The sequence below is a fragment of the Megalopta genalis genome, chromosome 4 (assembly GCF_051020955.1).
Source record: "Megalopta genalis isolate 19385.01 chromosome 4, iyMegGena1_principal, whole genome shotgun sequence".
In the NCBI taxonomy this organism is placed as follows: Eukaryota; Metazoa; Arthropoda; class Insecta; order Hymenoptera; family Halictidae; genus Megalopta; species Megalopta genalis.
In genome coordinates, this window is record NC_135016.1 from 8806092 (window position 1) to 8818576 (window position 12485).

A 12485-nucleotide genomic window follows, 5' to 3' on the forward strand; every position below is an offset into this window, starting at 1 on the left:
GGCGGAGGCATGAAAGCCGGAGAGCGTAGATTATGAAACGCAATTTGAGATTCGTCACAGGGGACCGGCTACCCTCGATTTCGAACCGTGAACCGTGCGATATCAATTTATTTCTCCGGTTGAAGTTTACGGCGAGCGCGCGCGATACGTGTTCACGCGGCCACGTTCAACAAAGCGATCCGTTTCACGGCGAGATACGATTCATGCGGCTGTCACGCCCACGCGTCAGCCTCGCCGTCCTCGCGGAACTACCGGAATGCCGTAGCATTGCTCCCAAGACACGCGGCGAACGCTCTCGAACTGCATCGGGGCACGTTCTACTCGAAACTGTACCTTGAAACCGTGTCAATGTCATCTATATCTATTCAGAATTTTTGCGAAGCAGCTCGATGCTGAGCGTCGAACCTGCCCGTCGAACCTGGACCGCGCGTGGCACGTGCGCTTCTTGCCGGGAAAATTCTCTGGAGGCTGGCGTGCAATTTCGAAGCAGTAGATAGGGACAAGCATGGTCAGACGTACCTAGATCAATTTTAAAATTTTGACGATGATATACGGTGGCGTGCATAATTATAGACTCAACGTGACTTCCATATTTTTTCGATGATAAAACGAAAAGAAATTAAACCAAACCAAAAAATATATATTTTATAATTATTAAATATTAAAATATATATACTTATAATATATATATATATAAATTAATAATAATATATATATTATAAGTATATATATTTTAATATTTAATAATTATAAAATATATATTTTTTGGTTTGGTTTAATTTCTTTTATTTATATATAATTATATAATATTATATAATAATTTATATAGTATTATATATAATTATGCACGCCACCGTATATCGTCGTCAAAATTTTAAAATTGATCTAGGTACGTCTGACTATGGTTGTCTAGATGGTATCTATGGTATACTAGAAATAATAGAAAATATATATATATATATATATATATATATATATATATATATTTATATAAGTATATATATATTTTCTATTATTTCTAGTATAAAGATATATAAGACCGATGTTTTGTTAAAGTAAAATTGATAAAATAGAAACCTTTTAGATTACTTCGAAATATTATAATTTTTTTACTGGCTATGAAAAAATGGCTGCTAGAAGAATGAGTTATTCTTTTGTAATTAAATACTTTTATATTGTAAGTTAATAAGAGTGGCAGTTGTTTTGCAAACCTGCTTCTAACATACTAATCGACAGACTGCAGATATTAATATAATAATTAATAAATTTTCAAGTTTACAAAATACAAAAATACATTTAAATTAATTAGGATTATCGATGTTCCTGCAATACTTTAACAATAAGGGATTCTTCGACGGATAAAACAAACGTCCTTATTCCGATTGTTCTCAAATAAAATCCACAATCCACCCATTAATTAGTAAATCTTTAATGAAACGACACAAAGATGTGTACGTTCTCTAAAATCTTGTCTCGCATACAACGTAGCGTTTCGGATAACAAAGCAGGGTGCAGCAAAGTCCACTCTACGATAGATTTCTCAGTGATTCTTTCGCACAGACTCGCGAGAAATCAATGAATAAATACTCGACGAATCAGGCCGTTAATTAAAGGCCGAGTAAGAAGAAGGAGCCGGTAGAGTAATAGCGTCGTTAGAATCTCGCGAAGCGTGTTTAACCGACTCCACGTTTCCGGATCGACAAACCGGAAATTCGTGCCGCGGAAACATCCGAGGAATTCCTCCCGGCGCAGCAGCGCCGTTAAATCCGAATGAAAAATGTGTCTGGCGACGTCCCGGCATCGCGATCGCCGCCAAATTCCGCGGTGCTCTAGCAGCTTTGAACAGGGCGTAGTTCGAGAACGCTGGTGTCTCCGGCTCGTAAACGTGCATCAGATTCGCCGCGGGCCGTTAAAGTCATTAAAGCGTTTATAAATTTGTCTCCGGCGATTCGCACCTTCTGCGAGACGACTTCCGTTCTAGGCTCCCTCGTTCCCACCGCCGGACAATTCGCATGCGGCGCGGTGGTGAACCTCGAACGAGACTCGGGGGTGGAGACCGAGGCGGTTTTTTGTCGAGTTAACCTCGGATTACCAGCCATAACGTTTTACGACCGCGACTCGCTGGAATTGCCATTCCGTCCGCGTAAGGATGGCTCGTAAGGAGCTCGTAAACGACTTGCATAAAATTGATTCGCGGCAGCCGGCATCCGACCGACACCGGTTGTCCATTCGCGAAAACCGGACGGCCCGTTCGCCGACGATCCAGGCAACATCCGATCGCCGAAAGGTGCAAGAAATCGACCGCGGTTGCCTTTCATGCCCGGTCCCCGATCGCTGTTACGTTTCGTCCTTTTTCATTGCAACCCCGAAATTCCCAGTTGCTTCGGAGGAAACAGTTTGTGACGTTTCTCGTATCCGAAAGTATGTTTGCAATGCACGAGATTTTCTGTGCACTTGTGCAAGTGAAATATTTATAATATTAAAATATTCGGAAAGATTTAGAATATTAAAATATTCAGAAATATTTAGAATATTAAAATATTCAGATATATTTGGAAAATTAAAATATTCTGAAATGTCTAGAATATTAAAATATTCAGAAATGTCTATATATAGAATATTAAAATATTCAGAAATGTCTATATATAGAATATTAAAATATTCAGAAATGTCTATATATAGAATATTAAAATATTCAGAAATATTTAGAATATTAAAATATTCAGAAATATTTCGAATATTAAAATATTCAGAAATATTTCGAATATTAAAATATTCAGAAATATTTCGAATATTAAAATATTCAGAAATATTTCGAATATTTAAGTATTTATTTAGAGTGTTTAAAAATATGTGGTAGAAATATTTCAAACATTCATGGCACATGCGAGTTTTCATACACGAAAAATTTATCTTTCAATCTCAGAAGTCTTCCTCCATTCCGATTTGTACGAAGCAACAATACAGCACTTGAAGTACACAATTTTTATTCTATTGGAATTAGTTTACTTCGTCCAAGTCTGATCGTGTTCGTCCGGTTCTGGTTGTCACATTCTACTGATTTCAAATCGCACGTTGGAATCTTTGCGAAGTGAAGAGAATTGCGAGTTTGTTTCAGGGAATGAACGATTTAGATACGGTGTCGATAATTTCTAATTGGAGTAGGGATACGGTTGGCAGGCAGACTCGAACGTGGCGACGCAGCATTCTAATTCTGCAGATGAGATACTGATAAGATAAGGACTCCGTTCGGTCGCCAGACGTTTGCTGCGCAAACATGCCTCGTGCTGTTTGAACAAACCTTGGTACAACCTGGCGCGGAGACGCGTCGCGAAAATTTTAGGCTGTTTCGCAGCCGTCTTACGACATTTCAATATGATTCTGCTTAAATTCCACCGTAATTATATCGTTTGTTGTTGTTCCGAAATATGATCAGACTGTTTAGAAAAAATTTTATAAAAAAAAAGCATTTTTTTTACAGAATCTAGTAATTATTTTCAACTTGTGAAGTGATATAAAACTACTTTTATAAACATTTCTGTTACCAGTTATGTAGCATCAGAAATGAACAGGAATATAATATAAATTAACATTGTAAACACAAAATCGATAATGTAATATAAAATAACACAGATGCAGTAATTAATTTGGAAATGATAAAATGATACGTACGACAACTCGACACAAAATTATATACGATCAGAATTGAATACGAATACATTTAATTTAAATTAACAATATAAACGCAAATCTAATTACGATAACTAAATAACACAAATATATTAATTAATTTGAAAGCGTGAACTTTTAAATGAAACGCTGTCTTCTAAATGAAAAATGAATTAGGTGAAATACAAAATTGTGAAGATATCAGAAGAATTTAAGAATATTGTTACACAATTTGGGGCTTATTGCAGTTATAAGTAGACTGCGAATCTTTAGGCAAAATAGAAGCTTTGTGCATCGATTGCATTAAACAGGGAATACATAAGACATTTATTCGAATATTTATTATAATATAATAATAATAATATATAATTATACTTTAATATATAATATAATAATATATATAATATAGTAATATATAATATATAATTTCTATATAATAATAATATTTATTATAATATAATCAAATCGTTAAATTCTTGTAATAGTGTCTCCGTTTTGTGATTCAATTGCTCATTTTTGTTAAAAATAAATGAATGAAATCCGCGGTCCAGTTACGAGAGAAAGGAATTCATGTTCCCTTATTTTCTACTTCTTGCGATCGCGAAAGGAGCAGAAAATCTTGGCGCGCTATGGTCGAAGACAGTGGCGTAAAATGGCCGTCAGGATCGGCGAAGTGTTTCGCGAGCAATAAGAACAGTCCTGCGGGTCCTGTCGCGAACTTTTTCGAGTCCGGTAATGCATCCGCGATCTCGCCCGTAATATTTCGAGTCGCTCGAGAAGTTTCAGCCCGAACTCGGACAGGGAACTTCGGGATCTCATATCCTCCGACTTCTTTCTTGTTTCGAGGTGCACGCGAGTCCTGCGGACGCAGACGCGGAGGAATTTGGGACGTCGCTTTGCGTCACGGCTGCGGAAAGACCGCGCGGGTGACGTCGGCCCTATATTCGGCGACTTAGAATGTTTTCAGACGGTCTTCCGCAAAAAGAGCACGCGGACTCGGCCTTTTATCGCTCCATTAACACCTTTTTGCTGAAATTTGTTCTCGCGTGCGCCGCCGACTCTCTCTCTCTCTCTCTCTCTCTCGGCGAAGCGTTATTTATACCGAACAAGTGGACCGCCCATTTTTTTCGGCAAACAAACGAGCACTATTTGATTCGGCCGCGGTGTCGTAGAACAATTAATCCGCCGTGAAACTTTGTGTTTAGCACGGTTTTAGAAGCGTTTCAACGTCTACGGGAAAGTTTCCGCGTAAACTTCGCTCGAACGAAAAGTCCGTAGAATTTATGCGGAGTACTAATATTTGCCAGCGTGCTCCAGCATCCGGCGCCATTTTGATTTAGCGGAGAGACGTTTTACATGTAAATCATCCTACCGGCTGCTCCACTTTCTACTTACGTATTTTTTTTCTGTCCTCGGGTGTTGCAGAATCTACATAATGGCGAGTACAACGAGGCTAGAAAGAAGTTGCAAATTGTATGCACCATTCACAGCTAATTCTGCGCCATCCTAATCTACGGAGCACCTAATTGATAGGCATCTAACACGTTGACTGCCGCGACAGTCACAAAAGGGTGACGCTAATTTTGAACTAGTTTTGAAATACATTTTTCTTACGATACATTGAACAAACTGAACGTTACTTGGATATTTGGGATACGAAAAAGTGAATCTAATATTTTTTAATTAATTCTTTCAGTTAAATTATGTTATGAGAATTTTTGGAGTTTATATTCGGCACTTGTTGAATGAATTACAAGCATGCATCAGTTAGTCCGAAGAAAAGAAATCCAAGAAGACTGTAATTTTTCAGCAGAAACAGATTTTAAGATCGAATCAATTTTCAACAGTAGATTAGGACTGTCATGGTCAGACAATCCTGGTCAAACCTAGACGGTATGTGATAGTTGGAATAAAAATAAAAGCTTTCGAGGGTATTTCGAGATCAAGACTATAAGGTATACAATTTCTTAATTAAATAAGGCTGTTGGAATAATAAGTAATTACTTCTTTTTAACTGGATTGAAGTATCGATTCGTCGATTATGTCTTAGAATGCAATCTATACATGCCAAAATGTTAAAAAGACAAGTGAAATAAATTATACAGTTACTATAAATTAACTTAACCCTACTAAATTAATGTTAGTAAACAATTTCTCTTGTGTCTCACGATTAAAAAAAGTATGACATACGCCACTATGATTCTAACCCATTTAGATATTCCTTAAAATTAATTTGAAGATCGAATCGCAAGCAGGTGTCGAATTATCGACTCATGGATAAAGTAATCGCACAGTACTCTAACCTCGCCGTTCGTGAATCATCCGTCGGCGAGCACAGGCCACAAAATTTCAGGAGCCACGAGTTTGGCCGGCCTTGCTCTGCCGGAATCCGATTCATAACGTTGAAGTTCGCTCGCGAACCATTGTTACCAAACACGTTCCATCGCCTCGGTAAAATTCGTGAATATTTCATGGGTCCCCGGAGTTCGTACAACTAGGATGAGTACTTTAGTGACCCGGCGGACCGATGTATAGCGTGTTGAACACTCCCCAGGAAACGGTGGTCGAAGGAATTTCAGCGAAAAGGCGGTCTGTCGGCCGTAACAGCGAAACGCGATTCCTAGAAGGACTATTTCGGCTCGTTTGTGGATCTTCGTGGCGGACCGTTGGGGCCTAGAGTCGGCCGAATTCTTCATGAACGAGACGTGGCACCGCGGTGGGACGGGGACAACGAGAGGACGAAGAGGAAGGGCCCCGGACCAACGGACCCCGCCTTCGTTTCGCGGTAATTTGCGCACGGACTCATTTGCATGCCAATTAATTGGCCGCGATTACGCAGAATTTATGGCCGCGTGGCTGCTCTTCTCACTGCACCAGGGCCGAGGGTCGGCGTTGTCCTTTTCGCACGGGCGCATGAATTAAAAATTATGGCGATGAAAGGCCCGCGGACGACACTCGCAGCCTACTTGACGAGCTCGTGTGCGCTTGATTTTCTGCGGCAGCCGCAAAAGGAACCCGCCGAGGAGATTCGCATTAAGTAATCAGGCTCCCTAGGAGGAACAAGTATGCCGTATATTTTAATTAATAAGCGGCTGTCTTTTGGTGAGGATTTCAAAGTTGGCGAATCGTCGTCTAGGCACTCATTTACTAAATCAACATATCTAGGTGCAGTGTATTCTGCCTAATTGACGCTCGGATTGTACACAAAAATCGATGATTTGGGATGAGGAGATACGATTGTTCGAGCCTTGCGGCTCGTTTTTGTAGTAGTTGAAAATCGGTAACTATAATAATCGCATCTCCTCTTCCCAAATTGCCCATTTTTGTGCACAATCCGAGCGTCAATCAGGGAAAATTTACTGTACATCGAACAGCATCAAATTGATTAAACGTCTGTCTAAATTGTTGTACTCAGAAACAAACCAGATAAGAGAATCAAAAACTTTTATTATATCTTATTCGACATATATACACGCGAGAAAAGGTTGCATACCTTTCGTTTCATGGTTTTTCGATGAAATACTGTCACAATGATTTTGGACATCAAATAATTATTAGTGGTTGCTTTCTGACAATGTTCCTATTGCTCCCTTGGAAGAACCTTGGCAAGTTAGAAATCCTTTGATGGTTAGACGTTGCAGTGAACTACTAAGAAGACTTAATCGAAAGACACGCCCCTAATAGATTGATTTTATAATAATATCGCAGAAGAGAGTGGCTAACGCAAGCTTCCCTCTAAACGTATCAGAAACCGATATTATTTGCCCGACTATCTGTTGGTATTACATAGATAATAGGTACGAAGATAACGCAAGTAAATATTTATATTTAGAATGGGCTTAGGAATTTTGTAAACACTCGAGTACATTGTTTTTCCCCTGCGAAGTCGTTTAGAGAACCGCGCATTATCCGATGTTCGAACCCCGATTTTCCAAGGACCGTGAGTTCCGTTCAAACACTGTTCAATCCGGCAGCAAATAAATGATCCCGATAAAACGTGAACGCGTTTCTTTATCTAAAACAAACACCTACCGCGTTTCCACGACTTTTCACCGCGTCGACTGTTACGCAAGCGATCGCGGGCAGGCGAGTTCGATCGGCGAACCGCCGAGCCGCGATCGGTAAACAGCGCCGATAAAGCGGTTGTTCCTTTGTCGGGCAATTTTAATTATCGAACCAGAGATAAATGACGGATGCCCCGGCAAGTGGGTGCGCACGCCTCCAGCATCGAGATACGGTTTCGTCCGCGTGCCCGTAAAAAATTTCGATGGTCGCCGCGGCGTGGACGGCGCGGTATCGAGGCCAGACGGTTTCCCGGAGAGTTTTCCATGCACGCCACAGGACCACAGACTGATTGGACATCTCCGAATGGCGGATCGCTGGCGACCAGCCAAGAACGGAGGGAAACCGTTCCGTTCGATGGACTCCTTTCGCACGCAATGCCCGAGAAACCGAAAGCCGAAGTCTCATTTCGTATCGTCTATCTGCCTACCCCGTTCGTTCCCTCGCAAATACATCGATAGTCGCCGGGGCTTCCGGGTGCGGCCGGATATCTGGCCGCGCTTTATCTTCTCCCTTTTAACGGAACCGCTATCGCCTGTTTGCTCGAGCGAGCCGGAGTCAAATCGAAACCCTTCGAGACTTTTTACTTTCGCGGAGCGCTCGTGGGCGGCCGCCGCGCCGCAAGAAACACGGGAACCGCTTACCCACACTTTCCGGATTATTCTTCGCACTTTTCTGTCTCTCATTGGACAGTGGATTTGTCTTTTTAGTCGTTGGAATCAGTTCAATTAAGGGGACTTTGCAGAAAAGATCTCGTATGCGCAAGTACCATTTTTTAATATTGTAGGAGTTGCAATTACTGAAAGATCTGCGGTTTGTATTGTTCCCCGCCATTTTGCAGATTGTTCTACCTACTTTTTGCACTCTTCAATCTTTTCTTGGGCAGTGGATTTGTCTTTTTAGTCGTTGGAATCAGTTTAATTAAGGAAATCGTGAAGAAAGGATCTCATAAGCACAAGTTCCATTTTTTAATATTGTAAGAGTTGCACTTATTGCAAGATCTGCAGTTTGTATCGTTTCCCGCCATTTTGTAGATTGCTCTACCTACTTCTTGCACTCTTCTGTCTTTCCTTGGACAGTGGATTTGTTTTTTTAGTCGTTGCAATCAGTTTAATTAAGGGAATTGTGCAGAAAGGATCTCATAAGCACAAGTTCCATTTTTTAATATTATAGGAGTTATTATTTCCTTATTGTAAGATCTGCAGTTTGTATCGTTTCCCGCCAGTTTGCAGATTGTTCTACCTACTTCTTGCACTCTTCAATCTTTTCTTGGGCAGTGGATTTGTCTTTTTAGTCGTTGCAATCAGTTTAATTAAGGGAACCGTGCAGAAAGGATTTCATAAGCACAAGTTTCATTTTTTAATATTATAGGCGTTGCACTTAACGTAAGACATGCAATCCGTCTCGTGCATTTCGCGGACTATTTTCCCAACTCTTTGCTCTCTTCTGTTTCTGACTGGACAGCGATTTTGTTCTTTTACTGGTTGAAACAAGGGTAATTATGGGCGTAGAAAAAGCTCATATGTGCAAGTTTCATTTTTACTTTCGGCGGATTGTACTGTAGCGCAAGAAATGCCGTCTGAACTCCTTCGCCGAACTTTGTGAATTATTCTTCGCACTCCTTGCACTCTTCTGCCACTCGCTGCGCAGTAGTTTCATCCTTTTAGTCGTTGGTATAAGTTTAATTAAGGCAACTGTGCAGAAAAGAGCTCGTATTTTAACTTTTGTAGGAGGATTGTACTGCAGCGCGAGAAACATGATCTACACTGCTCCCACACCCAGTCTTTACCGTCCTCTGCGCTTCCCTGAACAGTAGTTTCTCCGTTTCAGTCGTCAGAATAATTATATTCGAATTATCTACACGGAGAAGCCTCACATTTTTAACTTCCATCTTGATAAGTTTCGTTCTAATTCCTGTATTTAAGGCAGACTTGAAGCAGCGAGGAAGCCGAAATTTGAGTAGAATAAACGTCTGAATTTCTAGAATAAGATTCTATATATATTCTATACATACAGGGTTTCTCAAAAATGTCTCGTAATCCAGAAATGGAGGGTTTCTGAGATCATTTGAAGCAACTTTCTCCTCAGCGAAAATGCAAACCGCGGCTTCGTTTACGAGTTATCAACGAAAATCAGTGACCAATGAGAGGCGAGATCTGCTGGCGCGAGACGGCCGAGCCAATGAGCGGAGCTAGGCTTCGCGCGCTTGTTGGCTCGGTCGCCTCGCGTCAGCAGAGCTCGCTTCCTATTGGTTGGCGTTTTTCATTAATAACTCGTAAACGAAGCCGCGGTTTGCATTTTCGCTAAGGAAAAAGTTACTTCAAATAACCTGTGGAATCCACCATTTCCGGATTGCGAGACATTTTTGGGACAGCTGTATATATATTCTATATATATATTTACCTCTTTAAATTATTTGTCCGATAATTTCGTCCACCTTTTTCCATTTCCTCGTATCCAGGCAGAAATAAATACTTGTGGAAAAGAAACCTCCGTGTAATAAACCGTCGCGTAAAATGAACCATCGATGGCATTGCCAAGATAGTCGAACAATGGTCCATTCTCTACCTAGAAGTGTACCAGCAGGTGTCTCGCTGCCTATTCCCGCTGATAAGCAATCTATTAATTTATCTCTAATTGAGAACGAAACAGGGATTTATGAACTCGCGTTACTCACTCATTCTATCTGCGAAGTGCACCGTTAAACCTGCAGCTACACGTTTAAACTGCCAATTCTGTAATACGTACGTCGATATAACTGATACCACGTCCCGATACTGTAAGCTAGAATCGCCTTCGTAGCTTGAGAAAAAAAGGGAACACAATTTTTGTACGCGTTTCCACCGACGCCAGATAAAAACAGCCGCTGTTCGCAGATAATGACTAGTTCGTTTCGATTGCAGGCACAACGCAACGGAAGGCCGAAGAGTCGATACCCGACGGGGCAGGGCAGAGATCCTATTGCCGCAATTTAATTTCGACCCGGTAGCCCGGCCATCTCCAATTCCATTAGCGACGCAAGTTGCGGCGCCGTGGCGCGCGTTGTGCTGAATCGAAACGAAAAAAAGGTTCGTGGCTCGGCACTGGCGTAGAAAACGGCGCGAGTTTCGACGCGCGAACAGTAGCGTACCTGTCACCAGTCGTCCTTATCTAATCGAGCCTTATCAACCGTTCCCGCTCGGTTCTCCATTAGCGCGAACGACCGTCCAGAAATTGCAGGCTTTTTTCCGCATGGAAAAAAATGGAGACACCGCGGATCCCACGGAAGCTCTCGAAACCGGAGTGCAGAAGAGACAAACTAACTGTACGACCGGCATCGTGTGTGTTTGTGTGTGTGTGCTGCTCGCGGCGCCAACACGGTTTGTGTACACGCGGTTCAATTGTTTGCGCTGACAAGCCGGAGTAACTCGCTGAATCGATAATGATAAGATACGTCATCGGGCGATCAACGGGAAACTGGAGTAATTTTCACGGTCACCTGTCCGCGCGGACGGGATCGCTGCGACACGAAAATTTGTAACTGAGGAGAAAGTCCGCGTTAATAGAGCAGCGTACGCGTCGTGTACCCCGGTATCAAGTGTTATCCAAGAATATCCGCAGACTAGAAACCTCGAACAGTCATGCAAGCCGCGGATACATAAGACATCGTCGCGAGAACCTCGAGAATTCCACGTCGACGAGCTATATATATAAGGGCCCGTACACACTAATGCAATAAAACCGCGATGCCGATGGCAATCCAGGCGTTTCGGCGGACGGCACGACGCTGCCGACGCGCGCGCGCGCGCCTCCCTTTAGGGAGCTATCAAAGTGTGCAACTTGGTTAATTACGAATCACTTTGCTCCCTAACACACTGCGCCATTAGCGCGCTGTGCTGTAATCTCGTGCGTTGCGTCTATTTGCAAACAATCGTTGTGCTGCGCACGATTTCTGCCCCGTTGCAAAATACAAGACCCATTTAATAATGTAATAATGTATTTCAATGTTTTAACGCTAGTTTCGTTATTAGACTTATGGTCGTTATTATGGTATGTATTATCAGAAGCGACGCACCATATTTATTAAAGATTCAAACAATTTAGGCAAATGCATGGACTTTTTTATTGTTACGTACTGTAACACGATGAGTGCTCATTTTTGCTCATTTTTACTGTGCATTTATATACATATATTATACATTATATACATTCTATATTACATATATACATACCAAATACTTAAACTAATATCATCCATGGTAAATCTTAATTTTCCAGCTTCTGTTTCATTAATTAGATGACATTGATATTGCAGAAACTTTTGCAGTTGATATTCGTGACTGAACGCATTAAACAACATTTTGCGTAGTATTAATTGCGCTCAATTTGATCTCTGGATTAGGATATCGCGAGCATTCGTCGTATGTAACAGTGGCAGCGAGCAAAGTTGCAACAAATTGCAGCTGCTTTGGCGCTGGTTCCGCAGAGCAACGGTTTCATGAAAACCGCGGTGAAACGCGGGTAGTTTGATTCAAATCGCAATCATAACTGGTCCAAGTTAAGACCTAAGGCCCGAGAGATCAGTGGAACGGGCCCCTGATGATCAGATAACTCCAGCTCTACAGGTATTCATTTCTGTCGTAGTTTAGCTGCTACGACTGGCCAAGAATTAGTCTGTTCCGCAGAGTATGGGAGTCGACCTGCCCGCTAATTGCTGGTTCTAAAACCACCTACAGCTATAGAGCCCTGGATGATGAACAGTTCAAAGCCCACGA

The 12485-nt window shown here is 41.6% G+C and overlaps 1 protein-coding gene and 2 long non-coding RNA genes across 10 annotated transcripts in view; 1 reads left to right on the top strand and 2 right to left on the bottom strand.

Annotated features, from left to right (window-relative positions):
- Positions 1-11819, top strand: part of LOC143259392 (uncharacterized) — an 83790-nt gene extending 71971 nt beyond the window's left edge. The window contains exon 2 of the long non-coding RNA XR_013033209.1: positions 10635-11819. This is a non-coding gene — a long non-coding RNA (uncharacterized LOC143259392). The remainder of the gene's footprint in view (positions 1-10634) is intronic.
- The window catches only part of by (focal adhesion protein tensin), a 309556-nt gene that overhangs the window by 169252 nt on the left and 127819 nt on the right, over positions 1-12485 (bottom strand). The window lies entirely within an intron of this gene.
- Positions 7097-10641, bottom strand: LOC143259393 (uncharacterized). Its single transcript, XR_013033210.1, has 2 exons — positions 10135-10641; positions 7097-9711 (listed from the first exon to the last, which is right to left on the bottom strand). It is a non-coding gene; the product is annotated as an uncharacterized LOC143259393 (long non-coding RNA).